General features: G+C 42.5%; 1 protein-coding gene across 3 annotated transcripts in view; it reads left to right on the forward strand.

The window, feature by feature from the left end:
* Window positions 1–3,861: 3,861 nt before the first annotated feature.
* The window catches only part of smpd3 (sphingomyelin phosphodiesterase 3), a 65,765-nt gene continuing 51,447 nt past the window's right edge, over window positions 3,862–18,179 (forward strand). For all 3 annotated transcript variants that reach the window (XM_080437680.1, XM_080437681.1, XM_080437682.1), the window contains exon 1: window positions 3,862–4,002. The gene's annotated coding sequence lies outside the window, so the exon portion shown is untranslated. The remainder of the gene's footprint in view (window positions 4,003–18,179) is intronic.

The following is an 18,179-nucleotide window of genomic DNA, read 5'->3' on the forward strand; positions in this document are numbered from 1 at the left end:
CTCATGGCACACCAGTGTGCCTCGGCATACCATTTGGAAACCACTGTTCTGAGCTCACTGTAGTCCTTCCATGAGTTCTCTTCAAATAAGTTGCTGGTGAGGCCACGTACCCCAAATGCCTCTCCGGGTCTTAAATCACATGCATAGATTGTAATGTGCCTCTGCATCTACAGCATGCTGCAGGAGCTATGAGTGCTCAGATCAATCATTCCTCTGCTAAATGCAGTACTGAGAAAAAGAACTTGTGATAGAAGATGGATTATTTTTTCTTTCTATTTGGGAAAACTACACAGGCCCCCCTCACACACAACACAAAAGTGAGCCTGAGTTGAATCTATCATCTTAATACTGCACTGCATCTTCTGATGATCGATCAAAAAGAAAGAAGGCTGTTTTCTACAGCATGGGTTGAATATGGGCTACTCAGCTAATATCTAGGTGCCAACTCTTACATCCACCACTCCCCCCCACACACACACACACACACACACACACACACACACACACACACACACACACACACACACACACACACACACACACACACACACACACACACACACACACACACACACACACAGTTGCACATGCACAGGTGCACCCGTGCTCCTGTCCACACATTCAGTAGACCACCTCCACTTGGCAGCGGCAGGCATTACTGTCATCTTTAATGGGTCTTGACAGAGCAGGAAAAGCTGCCTTCTATAATTCATTTGAATGCCTTTAACAGGAATTCATCCTTGACTTCCCAAGTTTGCTTGTGTACAGGCAATATGTCTGCCCCTGAACACATCTAAAAGCACTTTGTGTCATTTTAGTACACATAACTGGAGCAGCAGACAACAGCCTACTAGTGGGTGGATTAAAAGAAAATAACAAGACCCTTTCATTTTACTAGCTGCCGATTTGATATTTTTGGCAGAAAATACTCAAACAATGAGCGCCCACAAGCCAATGCATGGAGCAAATTTACCAGCACTGGACAGATGGCTAGAGAAGAGCTCTTTACACTGAACATAAAGGTAGTTTTTCCAATCTCTGTGTTTCAGAGTAATGAAAAACAACAGGTGTAAAAGGGAACTCTTCAAAGAGGACAAGAGGGAGCCAATTGTGTAGTTTGGAAAAGATTATTGATGTTGACTGAAATTGATTGAAATTTTTATTAGGCAAAAAAAAATTAAACATCACAATTACATTTATAATATTTGTCTAAAAGGTCCGTCCATTATGACAGTATTTAGAAGCAAAGTTCATCTCATAAAATCTATGAATTTGTCAATTTCTCTATATCTGTCACAGATTAGTGCAAATGGCAGGGGGGAGTTGACTGAAGTTCAACAGCACTTAAATCCACCCACCCACCCATCCACCTCATGGGAGCTCAAATACTAGTCACTCATAAACAAACGTTTATGGCCTATTTCACAGATCAACAAACCAACATTGGTGTATGTGATCTGTCTGACAATCAAACCTGTTCCAAAATGTTCTGCTTTTGCAACCCTGCACCTTCTCTATCCTCTGCTCTCTTTATCTGCAGGTCTACCGAGCACCAAGCGGGGGTCAGACGAGGACAATGGATCCTTCCGTCGCCCAGGGCAACCCCTCCTTTGGTGGCTGGCAACATAAAAACTAATAAACCACCCAAATGTCAACACAACACTCCTAGGGTTTTTTACAGAGGCAGCCTTTCCAGCAGCCTAAGTTATGAACAAATCCTGCCCTTTTCCATGTGACTAATGATGCAGGCCAGATCTGCTTTAAGGCAAATGGTGAGATTGCAGGGTTGTAAATCATGTATGCTTACATATGATTGTATTAGCAAGAGTCAGGAAAAAGGCATTTATCAAAGTGTTTGTGTAAATGAACAGCCTACAGAAGCTGGGATCAGTTTTGGGGCATTACTGGTTCCCATGCAGCTCATTGAAGTTAATTCATTGGCTACCTATCACTTAACTGTGAGTAGACACACACTATATAGGGGGAAAGCTGAAGCCCCGCCTCCCCTCCACTTCCATTTTGTCTTTACAATCGTGCAAATGTATCCTAATATAAATAAAAATCATCTAAGTTTAACAGAGTGGTTCACTACCTCAGCCTGATGGTGTGAAAGTCTAATATCTCCCCTGAGTGATAGGGATATCCCTTTGGCTTTGCGGTTAAGATGTTGGCTTTCCACGCGGGAGACCCGGGTTGAAAGTCTAATATCTCCCCCGAGTGATAGGGGTATCCCTTTGGCTTGGCTTAACTCTCACATGTACATAAACGTTCAAAATTCAAATATAACCGCGATAAGTACCCATATCTCCCGTATTGTTCAATAAAAAGTATTTTAATCCGATGAGCGGCTATTTTCTATTATTTTTAGATTTTTTTGGTAATGTATCAGAGTGCAATACACCTCCCAACCGGTAGTGTCGCATAGTTGAAAGCATCGGAGAAAATTCGGAGAAAATGGCCGGCGATCGGATTAAAAAGCTTTTTATTGAACAATACGGAATATACAGGTACTTAGACCTTTTGCGGCTCTAATTTTTACATCCGTGGCATGGGGGTCAGCACTTTATATTTTTGTTGAGAATGGAGCTCTGGTCTAGACAGAAATCAATGGCATATTCATTGGAATTAATATCTGTCTGGGCCCGAGTCACTTTCTCCACAAAAGTTAGTGCTGTAGGCCTACTGCTGTACCCGAATCAGAATTTAATAGGTCGAATCAGATTCTGGATTTTAATGTCTTGTCTTTATGACATTTTCAAGCATTTCACTTAATTGTCAAGTGAAACAGAGCCATTAGCCATATGAATATTGAGCATTTAAAATCAATATATCATCCATTAAGACAACTACATGATGACAGAGAGTTTGTTTTAATTGATGACAATGCAGCAGACACCTAACCCACCCCCTACTCGAACTGTTTATTGTACATATTTCTTGTTTTTCATACCAGTAACCTGTAAGCTGATTATATCTGTCTGTTTTCTTAAATGTCATCATGATTTGAGTGCGTGGTGATCTCATTTGAAAAAAGCCATTGTGCTTTTATGGGCATCCAGTTTAGAGGACCTTATATTGTAATCTGTACTTCCATGTACCTATTCCATGTCTTTCTAGATAAAGTACTTCAATCAATCAGACTGTGTGCAGATTGTGTTCAGTAGTTCTGAGCACAAGTCTAGGCTACTGTAAGTTAACCGGATGAGATAATTAGACTCACCTGCTGCCACGGAGCGGCGGTCGAAAGAGAGAATGCACTTCCAAAGTGTCTACATTGTGTAAATCACAAGCACATGGTTTTCTTATCGTAAATTTGAAGTTTTGCCAAATTCTTCAGTTTAATCCAGGTCCATTGTTTTGCTTGTCAAATGGCTTTAAATAGAAATTACATTTCCTCCTACAACTGGGAGGCTTTCAAAAATAAGAGTGCGTTTTATTTTACACAATTGGAAACGTGTAATGTAATTTAGACAACACAGGATTTATTTTGAAATCTGCCTAGTGGAAGTAGATGAAATGGACCGGGGGTCGAAATGTTGATTTTCAGGTGGCAGTGCCAGGGCCCCCTTGGCTCCAGCCAGGCCCCCTGCGCACGTGCACAATGTGCACACGCCATAATCCCACATCCTCCCGTGTGGGGAAGACATCCTCCCGTGTGTTATGTGTTCTTTTTGGCCAGCGACACTGTCTTGCGACGGAGTATAATGTCGGCAGGAGAAGGCGGTCCATGTGGAAAGGGAGTGGCATTGTGCTGACGTCAGTGGAGCTGTTCAAAGTGTTGTGGTGCTGAGAGGCGACCATGGATGGAGGCAACTCTCTCTCTCTCTCCCTTTCTCTCTCTCTCTCTCGCTCTGTCAGTGCGCGGCCATGAAGTGGTGCGTGTAGCGTGGATCTGAGAGCCTCTCATCGCACAGCAGCACAAGGGGAGAATATTGAAAAGAAACAGTAGCCGTTATTACAGCAGCCCAAAAAAAGAACCCACCATCGAGAAATACCTCAAAAGTAAGTAGCATTTTAACCTTTGTTGTGTCTGAATTCTGGCATAAGGGAATATAAAATGGGTTCTTTATCGTCAGTTTATTAATCGCTTAGTTGTAAGTCACTACGTTAAGGTAATTTGTTCATTCGTGTTGCTTATAGTAGGCTATCTATCGCATAAAGCAAAGCTACGTGTCTGTCTCGATTAATTAATTGAGCCAATAATTGTCTAACAAAGCCGCACCTAAATCTTTCCCTCGATCCCTCCGTCGGTTCAAGATTTGCCTTCTATTTGCATGAGAGTAGGGATTGGATGTTCAGAGATTCTCGCTTTCTCTCTTCTCTCAGTGTGTGTGTGTGTGTGTGTGTGTGTGTGTAGTGAGTGAGTGAGTGAGTGTGTGTGTGAGAGAGAGAGAGAGAGAGAGAGAGCGAGTGAGAGATCGCGCACGTCCTCGCACGCACGCCAATAAAGGCAATATAGGGTAAAAGGGATTATTCTCGAAGAAAACTAGTTTAGAATAGATCACTATGGAATAATGGGAGCGGTTCATTCACAACACCAAGCTGTCATTTGTAGCCTACACTTCAGCGTTGACCCACTGCCCGTTTTGCTTCATGGTTGTGTTCGGACTGAATGCACACGACACGTACACTGATAGAACTGCTTGTCAGAGACCAGGGTCTTGAAGTTGATGTGGTTCACACAGTGGGTGAAATCTGCAATGCATGGTGTAGTCTTTGGTGGAAAATAGCAGATCTACAAGCTCATAGCGCTGCATGTAGTGACGCGCTATGAGCTTGTATATCTGCTATTTTTGAATAGCCAAAGTATAAAATATGACTAAAATAAGAAATGACACAGATGCTTTCCCGGCATTAATGGGTTAACTAAGACACACAAATGGATAAATAAACACTTGATTCTACTGTTCATATTGTGTAAATTCAGTAATGTTGAATCCTTTGAAAATGGTACTGGCTTTATACTAGATCTTCAGTTCTGTGTGCTCTGGTCTTTCCCTTCTCCCATCTTTTCTCTTCACCCAGTTTCCAGTCCTGTCCTTTTCTTTCTGCTCTTCCTCCTTCGCCACTGAGCGCCTAACCTACTGTCTCTATTTCACTGCTTTGGCTGATGTGATGAAAGAGGGTCAGGCAGGTGCAATAAAACTATCCTTGCAGCTCATCAACACATTCAGAGAGACATGGAAGAATATGTTTCAATGCCTCTATATTTCTTGTTAAGCTGTTGCACTTTTGCCTATATTTGCTATGTGATGACATTGCGCCCCATTATTGCTGCTTTTTTAAAAGAACAATTCACTGTACATTTTACCTCTGATAGGTGGCGTAGAGGTGGTGGGTATAGTGGGTATAAAGTGTGCTCTGTTTCCATTCAACAACACACCAAGCAGGTGGTCTGGTCATGGGGAGATGGCAGGTCAGCTCAGGCAGTTATGCAGGTGGGGCTGCTAAATGGACCGCTGAGCCAATTGACACCTGATATTGGTGTATCTGGTTTCTCAGTGTTCAGGTGGATGGCCATCACTAGTGCCAAGATAACAAAATAATGTGCCGGTCTATAGTTTGGCCATATGCATCCATTGATTTAGAGTATAGGCCAAATTAAACTTGCGGTGCAGGGTGACGTACAAGAATAATTTGGCACCGGCACCCTGCATGCATTAAACACAACCATTATGAGCATGAGTCATTTTTTTTTTTTTTATCAATTTTTATCCCATGATATTGGAACCCCATTTTTTACACCCAGTGCCAATTGTCTATGTAATCCTGGGCACTACACTCCCTCTGTCAACCTAGGGAGGCCAGGGACGAGCTCATGCCTCCTTGCATGAATCATTATAGAAACATTTATGTTGCCTAACCGTATGATTCCATGGAGCCCCTCCTCGATGAGGTGTTAAGCTGCAAAGAATCTTCACTTGTGCCACGACTTAACGCCATCAAGTGGGTCTTTCTCTCTCTCTCGTCCTGTAAGTACCATACAGTACATTGCTAGCTGAGTAGCTGTAGGTCTGCTGTGATGTGGGTGGGGTGAGAAGTGCGAGCTCAGGAGGGCTTGATTGGGCCTACTTGACACTGTAGAGAAGCTGGTTTTCCTACTCAAGGCCTGCTGTGGCTAATCAGAGGTATTATCTAGCAAAAGCTTGTATAGGCAGAGAAAACAGACCATGTTGCATAATTGCTCACATGTCACACACGCAAACATGCATACAGTGTATGCAAACCCCTCATGTTATTTGCCTGCAGTGGGATTCCGTTTCCATTTGCCACGGTGGAATAGAATAGAATAGAATTTAGAATTCAGTATCAGAATCAGAATCAACTTTATTGTCACATCACTGGTTTGCAGGTGTAAAACATTGGGTGAAATTCGTTTTTGTGCAAGCTCCATCGTTTTTGTTATTTCCATAAAAGAGAAAGGGAAGAAGAAGAAGGGGGTCAAGGGGAAGACCAATGTATCTACATATTCTCTCTTTTTCCAAGTCTCTTCCATAAATGCATGAGTAAAGAAACGGGAGACGTTTTTCTTGCTCTGTGTTATTGTCCCATGAACGTTCAAATAAAGAACAATTACAGTACCATCAATATAAGAAGTCACAGCTGTTAAGTGATTCCCGGCAGATGCTTTTTGTGTCATAGTCATGAAATATGGGCCTTGTGTGGGAGGTGGGCTCTTCTACAAGATCTCCAGCTAATAGCTAAATGTGTCCAATTTTTCAAGATGTGAGCTTTCAGAGCACAGCTTAGTCCTTAAGCTGTTTGATCCAACCTTGAATGTCAAATATAAAACAGTATCATACACAGCAGAATCTGAAAATGAAAATGTAACTCTGTATAAAGAGTGTATACCGTATATAGACCTGTAATATATATAGCCTACATGTCTGAGTGCAGCACACGATTGGGGTAAAGTCTGGTTAAATCTTGCCATGTCATTAATACTTAGATAGCTAGTAGGCTTTACGTGCATAATGACTGAGCAGCATATAGATGGACTATAAGATTACAGCCTACAGATGCTGTAGCCTAATTAGACTGTGTAGAGCTTATTAGAGAGCAGGCGTAGTCACCACATTCACTTACCGATCGCTCCTCCACCCTGAATCCCTTCTTCACTCTTTCATTAAGTCTCCTTTTCTGAATGCCTGGGCTTGGTCATTTCAACATGCCTTTATGTGCATGTATACTTTATCCTCCCTATCTCTATTTTTCTTCATGTGCCTCTTATCTCTATCCCTCTCTCTGTGTGAGTCTCTGAGTACATGTGTATCAGCCAACTATCAACTATCTTGTTCCCTACATTCATGCTGGCAGGGTTATGAGCCTGACAGCATGAGTATGCTATTCCTTTCTTTGACTATGCATTTCCCACAGGATTGAGATGCAATGTTCTGAGACACTCTTTGTTTTATTTCATATCATATTTAGTCAGGTGAGCTTAAAGATGTATGTACGTACTGCTTCACAAAAAAATGTAGGCAGAGTTCCAAAGATTCCATATGGATTTTGACCCTCGCCTCTATCATATGTAGCCCCGCTGGCGTAGGATCAAGCCCACAATAATCCTGATTCTCCGATGCTTTGTATCTGGTCTGTGCAAAAACACTCTCTTATTTACAACAATGTGGAAACCACACTAATGAAGAGCACTCACAAGCTGCTGGCACACAATCAAATCCAACCAGAACCTTCAAGGCAGACTCTTAACTCTTTCACTGCCAAGAGTATTTTCATAAAGTACTCCCCCAGTGCCAGCAATTGTGTTTTTTAATTGTTTAATTTTGTAATTTTTCATTCAAATAAATTGTCTGATTGCGGTTTTATACACATACGACAGTTCTACCAGTAGAGAGCAGCAAATCGACACATTGATCACCTCGTTGACTCGCTCGCCCCCTCCCAAACAGGCTAACTTCACATCCGGTCATAAACCGGATGTGACGTTTTCGACAATCGCTGATCGGTCTAAATTACGATGTGATACACGACTACGATGACTGTTAGTCACCCAGACCAAAGAGAATAGAAGTGGACCTCTCTGTTTGTTTTTTATACTGTGTGAAAAACCGTGACTTTCCCTATTCTGGCCGAAAATGACAGCGGAAAAAAAATGAGAACCGGAAACGGAATCTGCATCATGAAACCGGAACCCAATGAGTCTGAAGGAATCAGAAAGTGAAAGTGATCATGAAAAATAAACAGAATAGCGCGACCACAGTAAAAAGTAAAAACTCGGGATTTCTCGTTCTGGCAGGGAGGGTATTCAGAGAAAACTCGGGATAACTCGGGGCTTGGCACTGAGAGAGTTAAGGGTAATTCAAACCCCTGCGATTTTTCTGATGCTTAAAGGTACTGTATGTTCTGTTGTATGACAGTGCTGTGCGCTGAAAATAGCAGACCAACAAGCTCGTAGTGAGCTTGTAGGTTGCTATTTGGTTGCTATTTGGTGTTGTGAGTTTGTAGGTCGTACTATAAAATACAAATTCCCTGGATTCCTTAGATCATCAAACAACTCCCCAAATAGACCACACCGATTTCCACCTGACAACATGTTATGCCATTTTGAGTTTTCTTCTAAATACACTACTCCTACTGCAGTACTACTCCTACAGAGCTTGTCCAAAACTCCAAAACGCATAAAATGACTCAAAATTCTGTATATAGAGCCAAAAGCGATTTCATTTACACCTTTACTGTGGTGCCACAAATCCTACAGATGTCACTGTTTGTTACAGAAACATTATCCCCCGCCCAGAGTAGGAAAACAGTTTCAGTTTGAGACAAATGCTTTGATTAGAAAGCACGTCTTAACTCATTGAGTGCTATTGACGTGTTTGACGTGTTGTTGAAAAAAACACGTCAAACTAATTTGTGAGCGGGCTTTGAATTGGTTTCAGTTCTGTCCATAGGGGGAACCACAAATGTTGCACCGTCTGTTGAACAAACTCTATTTCTCCCCGCATCTTTCTCGTGTGCTGGCGGCTGCACTCCACGACTGACACAGCCCTGGGTAGTCAACCAGGCCTGGCAGAGATCTGTGCTCTTAGGAGCGCACTTTTCTAGTTTGTTTTTGTGCTTTGTGTTTCACTTCATTTACATTCAGCTTTTGTCTAGTGTTTTGTTGAATTATAATCAGAATAGATTTTAAAAAAAAGAGGTAAAAGGAAAGCCGGAAGCTATCCAGGCAAGGTAAACAGCTCTGCCTCAGGGAGCTGTGACTGTCTTAGGATGCAGGCAATGCTTTTTCACATTTGGTTTCATAGACCTAATCTGTTATTGTGAAAATGTGGATAAATATAACAGCTAAAAATACCAATATTGGTATCACCCCACACGTTCACCTTTTTGAAACTTGCCATAGCATGAAGTTAGGGGGATTTGGTATTTTTGCACCTGTGCAGTAATAATCACTGTACATTACATCAGTAAGTGTAAACCAGCTGTACCATGTCTGACCAACATGAGTATGACTCTTCTCAGCTCTGCAAAATGAGACAAAGAACCATCAAATGAATGCTGGAGGTGTTCCAGCTGTGCTGTATGAATTTGAACCCGAGTTCAGGTCCAGGTTTGAATATGCAAAAGAAGAAGTCAGGCAGCGACATGCTGCGGAGGCAGAGGATGAGACTGAGATTAATGCTGGCGCCGGTACAGCAGCTGCAGGACATTAGAACCACCATTACAACCAGTGGATGTACAGTAGGACAAATGGGAATTGATTATGTAATGTCAACAGAGGGCGAACACCAGTGCTGCCACACATTTTATATTTTGGAAAAAATACTTCAGGAACTAATGTTGGCAATGTGTGTAACTGTAAGTCACTCACACTCAATTTTTGAACCACAATTATAACTTATGATGTTTTATTAGGGTAGTACAGAATAGACGGGGAAACAGATCAGCAGTAGGCTGGAGGACTGATCAATAGGTTTGGTGCATGATTTGGGGTTAGTTGGTCGATTTGGTTGGTTGCCAAAGACTCACACTGTGCAAGACCTTGTACTTTAGAGTATCTAACAGAGAAGTACCAGAAGTACCATCCAAGGAATTTACGTTGATGCTTTGCGATCTGTTCATCTGTGCATGAAACCTGTGTTATGATTGGTAGAAAAATACAGCTTCTGGAGGAAGTACATACAAGCCCTATAGACACACTCTGCATTAGGTATTACCAGGCATTTCTCCTCGTAGATGAGAAAAGGTTGGGAACGAGGCTACTAAAGACTGAGGCACAAATGGGAGTAGGTCCTGTCTTTATTTATAGAACTTGAAATTGGTGACTGGTAGGAGTTTAGGCGTGGCGTGTGGTCCTTCCTCCTGAACTTCAACTATTTTCATAACTCTAGATGCATGGATGTCAGAAGCAGCATACATCAGCTTTTTTTTTAAGATTTGTGAAAAGAGGGGTTTAGTCATATTTTGCATTATGACTTAGAAGGGTGGAGTTTTGCTATTTGTGCCTGACACTCTTGTATGACAAAAAAAACTGAAATATGGAGATACATATTATGCTATCATACAATAGGCTAGCATAGACAACATCTTACCTTTCCTGATTGTGACACTCCTGTGGTCACAACTTTAGAACAGCATTCTGTTTCCATTTTGAGTATGGTTAGGGTTTATCATGGCTATATCAAGACACAGCAGGGAAGTTTAATGGAGTGCAGTATTTGTTATCAATTATTTAGTATTTCTGTTACTTATCCAAGTTTTGACAATGAAGGAGTAAGTCCACAGAGCCAAATGGGGAAAAAACACCGGCAGGAAATACACACACACAGACACACACACACACACGCACACACACACGCACACGCACACGCACACGCACACGCACATGCACACACACACACACACACACACACACACACGCACACGCACGTGCACGCGCGCGCACGCACACGCACACGCACACGCACACGCACACGCACACGCACGCACACACACGCACACACACACACACGTATACACAGAGCAAAGGGCACAGGATTTAGCACATGCCTGCTAGACGCACATTGACCTCACTTTATACTGTGACACATAGAGATTATATAAGTCATTGTTCTGAGCAGTGCACACACACACACACACACACACACACACACACACACACACACACACACACACACACACACACACACACACACACACACACACACACACACACACACACACACACGCACATTCATGAATGTGTATGGTATTGATTGAAATGGTCTGCCATGCTTTAAAGTTTAGATGTTCCATAAATGAATTAATTTAAGCTAATATGCAATACATGGCCCAACAACAATAATATACTTTGTTGTACAACAGTGTCACGGTGCAACGCATTGTAAGCTTGAAGATGTGCTATTGTTAATTTTTTTTTGTATAAATCAGGCTTAACATAGGTGCTTACATGTATTTGTCAGTAGCATTTTGACTCAATGAAAACTTCATGATACAACGCTTATTTTAGGCTTTTTGATGACGAAAAAGGTGACATGGCATTTGTCCGAGACACCCTTGTTCCGAAGTACCATTGGTCCAACAGCAAGCATTATAAATCCTTACTTCATCATACAAGAAGGTCGCACAAAAGTAGTGAAAATAGCAGAACTACAAGCTCACAGCGCGTTGTATCAGATCGACTATTTTCATTATATTAGTTTTTAAAATATTTTTTAATATTTTTTAAAAATGGAACTGTTTTGTACATGACGAGACAGTTTCCACCCGACAGGAACGAAATGCTTGGATGGTCTTCAGCGTGTAAAAGTCTTTTGTGAAGATCTGTGAAGACAAACAGGTCTGTGCCGAATCTTGAAACTAGATACAGTACATCCTAGATATCCTCTCATGCTTGAGCTATCCATTGACAACAAATGGGATAAGCTGACTGTGGTCAGCATTCAAAGGCATTTCTTCCAGATCTGTGATGCGTCTGTGAAATAGAAGCTCATTAGGATGCAGAAAATAAGCACTCATTACAATACACATCTGGCATCTCCTTGAGCAACTTTTGAGGGGAGTTGCCTCTACCTTTGTGTGAGATTGTAGGTGAAATTATAACATTTATTGTGTTCAAAGTGTTCACACATTGTGAGCTTTTAGATACCCTATTTCCATTATTTGTTGTACAATGAAGTATATATGGCTTGTGACGGCCATGCCTCTCTGCCTCCACTGTTGGCTAGCCGGCAGCCTCAGTGATTAGTGCAGTGGAGCAGGCCGTCGCCCGTCAGTACAGCTGGGTTTGGAGAAGGTATATAGAGACCTCTCCTTTCAAACTTTCTTACTCTTTCTTTCCTCCTTAGGTTGTGCTTCGGCTGCCACCTGGCCTGTTTGGGTCCTAAAGGTCCTACACACCGGGGGCGATTTTTTCATGCGAATAATACTTCTTTTTTTTTAAACATATAAAGTCAATGCAAGCTTCCACATCAGTTTCGCGGAGCGAAAAAGCGTATTTTATTTATTCGGACCGAGTCCGAATTGTGCGTATATTCGCATAAACGCCGGTGTGTAATGACCTTAACTCTTTTTGTTTCAGTTGCCTTCCACCTTTTTATACAACACTCACACAGCACACTCCATACATCCATACACTGCAGATGTGACTGATTACTGACTTGCTCACACCTCATACCCGTTTATGTTTTGATTATTGCCATACTTTCTTTAATTTCAAACTATAAATCTAAGTTTAAAACGTTTGACTTGTGTGTGGACTCCCTTGTTTTGCCATGTATTCCGTAGTGCATGACAGGCTTCTGTGGTAACCATTTCAAATTCAATACATCATAATCTCCAACTGAAAATAGACGAGCTATAAGCTCACAACTCATCATATCGTGATGCGTTGTGAGCTTGTAGATGTGCTATTTTAACTATCTGGCTTAAGTGGTTATTCTATAATGTACCTTTTCCCTTCCTAGAAATGTAGTGGAGTCAAAACAATATTTGTCTTTGAAATGTACAGTGTAGTGGAGTGGAAGTTTTAAGTAAAGTACAGATACTCAAAAACTGTAAGTAAATACAGTACTCAAGTAAATGTACTTAGGTCCACCACTGTGCACGCACGAGCGACCATGCACACTGAGTGCCGGATGCTGTTGGCAGATTACTGCGAACAGACTGTGTGGACATGTATATTTTGGCTGAGAGGGAGAGCAACGGAGAGAGAAGAAGAGATGGGCTGGGAGGGAAAGGGAGAATCTTTTTTTTTAAACATTTTTAAACATTTACGACTTCTGCTTATGGACTTATGGATGATGTTTGGGTAACATTATTGAATATATTTGTCCATGTTTAACTCAACTCAACTCAACTTTATTTATAGAGCACATTTCAAACAACCACAGCTGCCACAAAGTGCTGTACAGTGCATAGGTAATAAGTAAAACAGTAGCTAAAAACACAGTATACAATGACAACACACAAAACAAGAAAAACTGAGGGGGGGGCAGCACAGGGTCAGAGGTCTCATGCTATGTTAAAAGCCAAAGAATAAAAGTGCGTTTTAAGAGAGGTTTTAAAAATGGCCAGAGAAGGGGCTTGCCTAATCTGCAGGGGAAGGTCGTTCCAGAGCTTGGGGGCCGCGACCGAAAAAGCTCTGTCCCCTCTAAGCTTCCGTTTCGCCCTCGGAACCTCCAGCAGCATCTGGTCAGCTGACCTGAGGGAGCGGGCAGGAGAGTAGGGGTGGAGGAGCTCAGAGAGGTATGGAGGGGCGAGACCACTTAATGATTTAAAGGTAAAAAGCAGAACCTTGAACTGGATTCTAAAGTGCACGGGCAGCCAGTGGAGAGAGGCGAGGATGGGAGTTATATGCTCTCTCTTGCGCGTGCCAGTTAGAAGACGGGCAGCAGCATTCTGTATTAACTGGAGGCGTGCAAGGGAAGATTGACTGGCTCCAAGATAGAGGGCGTTACAGTAATCCAGCCGAGAAGTAATAAATGCATGGATTACTGTCTCAAAGTGCTGTGTGGTTAAAAAGGGTTTTACTTTGGCCAGCTGTCTCAAGTGAAAAAAGCTAGACTTCACCACTGAACTAATTTGGCGATCTAACTTAAACTCGTTGTCCATTTTAAAACCCAGGTTGGAGACTGTTGGCTTCACAAACTGAGCCAGGGGGCCTAGATCAAATGGAGGGCGGTTACAAGAACCATTTGGGGCAAACACCACCACCTCAGTTTTCTTTTCGTTAAAGCTTAGAAAGCTTAGGGCCATCCAGGCTTTAATGTCGTCCAGGCAAGAGAGAAGAGCTTTAGGAGCAGCGTCTTTCTTCTTCAGGGGGACGTAGATCTGGCTGTCATCAGCATAAAAATGGAATGAAATGCCATGTGTGTGTGTGTGTGTGTGTGTGTGTGTGTGTGTGTGTGTGTGTGTGTGTGTGTGTGTGTGTGTGTGTGTGTGTGTGTGTGTGTGTGTGTGTGTGTGTGTGTGTGTGTGTGTGTGTGTTTGTGTGTGTCAGATGTGGTGGTTTATGGTTGAAACGTGTGTGGCTTCGGCAGCCCATCTCTCACTGATAATAGGGAAGCGAAATCCACATTGAGCGCGTCTCATAACTGTGTCCTTGTGGAACCACTCTGATGCTCTCTCATTACCTACAGTACACAGCCTCCAGCCTATGTTCTGACCTCAACATACTGCATTGTGTGTGTGTGTGTGTGTGTGTGTGTGTGTGTGTGTGTGTGTGTGTGTGTGTGTGTGTGTGTGTGTGTGTGTGTGTGTGTGTGTGTGTGTGTGTGTGTTTTACAGGTTAAAAATGTTATTAAAGAAGGAAACAACTGCACTTTACGTTTAATTCATTTAATTTGATAAAGTAATTAATGTATTATGATCTTCACATTATTCCACATCTTTTCTCCTTTTCAACTGATCTCTACTCTTTCTACCCTCTGTATATTTCCATTATGTTTCAATATATCATTCAATATATATTCTCTTTCTGCTGTTTCTTCTGTTTCTGCTTTCCTTTCCTTTTCTGTCTGTCTGTCTGTCTGTCTGTCTGTCTGTCTGTCTGTCTGTCTGTCTGTCTGTCTGTCTGTCTGTCTGTCTGTCTGTCTGTCTGTCTGTCTGTCTGTCTGTCTGTCTGTCTGTCTGTCTGTCTGTCTGTCTGTCTGTCTGTCTGTCTGTCTCTCTCTCTCTCTCTCTCTCTCTCTCTCTCTCTCTCTCTCTCTCTCTCTCTCTCTCTCTCTCTCTCTCTCTCTCTCTCTCTCTCTCTCTCTCTCTCTCTCTCTCTCTCTCTCTCTCATATACAGTGGCTACTAACACTTACCTGTGTTTGCTAAGGCCTGAACTTTGGTCCATTTCCATGGCAACATTTACCACTCTCCCTGGAGGACAATGCCAGTGAACCTGTGGCCATTTGTTCCTCGACTCTCTTCATTGATTCCTATGACCTTACTCCCTTATAATTTCGTGCCTTTTCTTTCATCCTACTGCGATCCCATATTAGCAGCACAAAGATGATGTGAGGTTTGCACAATCTGAAATTAGTATAGAGTAAAATAAAATGTTAATCTATCCATTTGTTACTCTGAGTCTACAAATGTAACCGAATGGACCCGGGATCTTTTGCTTAAATTAGAGAGTTAGCTTCAGACTCAGGATCAGTCAATAGTCCATTCAAATAACCACTGGGCAACAGTGGAAGCAAATGTTCAGCTCTTTGATAGCTTGCCTTCCAACCAATCAGTGTTAATGTGGTCAAGTCAAGTCACATTTATTTATATAGCACATTTCATACGACAAGCGCTGACTCAATGTGCTGGTATCAGCTTTTAAATGATCTAGCGTCTGTAGGAAGTGTTGCATCCATTCTATTCAGACATCACTTCTATGTTAGGTCCATGATGCCTGCTTCCCAGTTACAGGATGTGAAAGTAAATCTTCGTTCTAATGTTAAAAATAGAATATTGATGTTCCTGTGTGTGCCTATTTGTACTCAGTGTGCCTATGTGTACTCAGTGTGTGTGTGTGTGTGTGTGTGTGTGTGTGTGTGTGTGTGTGTGTGTGTGTGTGTGTGTGTGTGTGTGTGTGTGTGTGTGTGTGTGTGTGTGTGTGTGTGACCAATGTACTTTTCAAAGAGTCATTGCTACAGAAATACTGCGCCCTCCCTCAAGTTCCTCACTTAGATGACATTTTGGAGAAGGGTCATGGGTTCCATTTTACCTCTTTCACCCAATGTTCAACGTCACCATTGCTCCACTCATTCTGTGTCACATAAGTATCACACTCACTCTACCAACACTGGAAACAGACAATGCCAACTCAATGTTGTTCAGACTGCAGGCAAATCCGATTAGTTTCTCAAATCTGATCTTTAGGACTGACTGTCCACACTGCTATTTACAAGTGATCAGAGCGGATTTGTGTATTCAGGTTGTCCATCTATCTGCATTGGTGGCTGTGGTAACGATGTAACGACATAGGTGTGAGAAGCAGATCTTTTTGTGGCATGGGTGAGTGAGTGTTGGTTGTAGAATGAAGTAAGTGTTCCACGAGATCTGTGGTTGTTTGTATTGTGTTTATTTGAAACCTAAACTGTGTTCTTATTTGATCTGATTGGAGTTGGGCCTTCTTCGGATCCAGATATGATAGAAACCAACATGCTAGCCTCTGTGGTGATGAAGTTTGGGGCCGTCCATCGTGTAAATTGCCTATTTTCAATGGGCAACACTGTATATGAAGTATAAATCAGACTTCGTTGAGAATCCAGACTTAAATAGACACATCTTTCGAAACCAGATTTGAATTGCATTTCAAACCACCACAAAAGACATACTGTACAGTGCATGATTTATTTTTTTACTGCAGTCGGTTAATGAGTCGTCTAGAGGATCTGTGTGTGAGTCTTTCTGTGAGCCTTATTTGAATTTCAGGTATAGTTGGCAACCCTACACATGACATGAGTGAATTTGTTGTTGGATGTTTGACTGTTCTTTCACATCAGATCAGCGGACCGTTTTTAGTCTGAACAAATGTAGTGCAAATCAATGTCAGACCAATCTATACTGGTCTGTCTAAAGGCAGCCAGGGCAGGGAGCGTGTCAACTGTCAAGTGTGTTTGATTTGGATGTAGCCTATGTACATGCGTTAACAGAGTGGGAGGCATTGAAGTGGAGCATGTGTGTGTGTGTGAGTGTGTGTGTGTGAGTGTGTGTGTGTGTGTGTGTGTGTGTGTGTGTGTGTGTGTGTGTGTGTGTGTGTGTGTGTGTGTGTGTGTGTGTGTGTGTGTGTGTGTGTGTGTGTGTGTGTGTGTGTGTGTGTGTGTGTGTGTGTGTGTGTGTGTGTGTGTGTGTGTGTGTGTGTGTGTGTGTGTGTCGTGTGTGTGTGTGTGTGTGTGTGTGTGTGTGTGTGTGTGTGTGTGTGTGTGTGTGTGCGTGTGTGTGTGTGTTCACACCATAGAGTTATAAAATAATAGAGAGGGCACCGGAAATCCCCGCCCATCCACTTGCATTGAGTTGCTCACCCAGTGCATACTCCTTAAATCACCCCTTCTTCCGGGTTGGGAAATGTGACGGGCGGGGCCTATTTGGGGCTTCTGTGACACGCTTTGCGTCACGAAGGTGACGCGTTTTCCGTCACCTCCATGCGGTTTGCATCACCTACATGCGTTTTGCGTCACCTCCATGCGTTTTGCGTCACCTGCAACCCTGTGCGCAAGCTTGTCGAGCCCATTAGTCGAAACCGGTTTCGCTCGTTCGTGACAGAAGCCCCAGGCCGTTATAAGCTGCAGTACCTATGAATGGCCAGCATGTCCAATGCGCTTCAATCAATTCAATTCAATTCAAAGGGCTTTATTGGCATGAGAAAACATACGTTTACATTGCCAAAGCAGAAAGCAAGGGGCCAGCCTGACATATTTACAATGAGGCCGTTACGGAAGAGAGACAGTTCATATGAATGGCCTGTAGGTGGCCTGCAGGTGTCAGAAATAATATTCTCTCATTGTAAGCGGATGGGTTTTTGACGAACTTTAGACTAGATTTTCTTACCTTAATAAAAATTGTCATAAATACTATATACTTCCAGTCGCTAGTTTAAAGTCTCCTTTCAATCATCATGTCGAGGCGGAACTCAGGGAAAAAGGAACATCTTGGAAGGAAGCAGAGAAGATCGCCCAACACCGAACTAGCTGGAGGAAATTCATAAATGACCTATGCTCCCCAAAGAGCAAAAGGGTT

Source organism: Gymnoscopelus braueri (genome assembly GCF_963280865.1).
Source record: "Gymnoscopelus braueri genome assembly, chromosome: 9".
Taxonomy (NCBI): Eukaryota; Metazoa; Chordata; class Actinopteri; order Myctophiformes; family Myctophidae; genus Gymnoscopelus; species Gymnoscopelus braueri.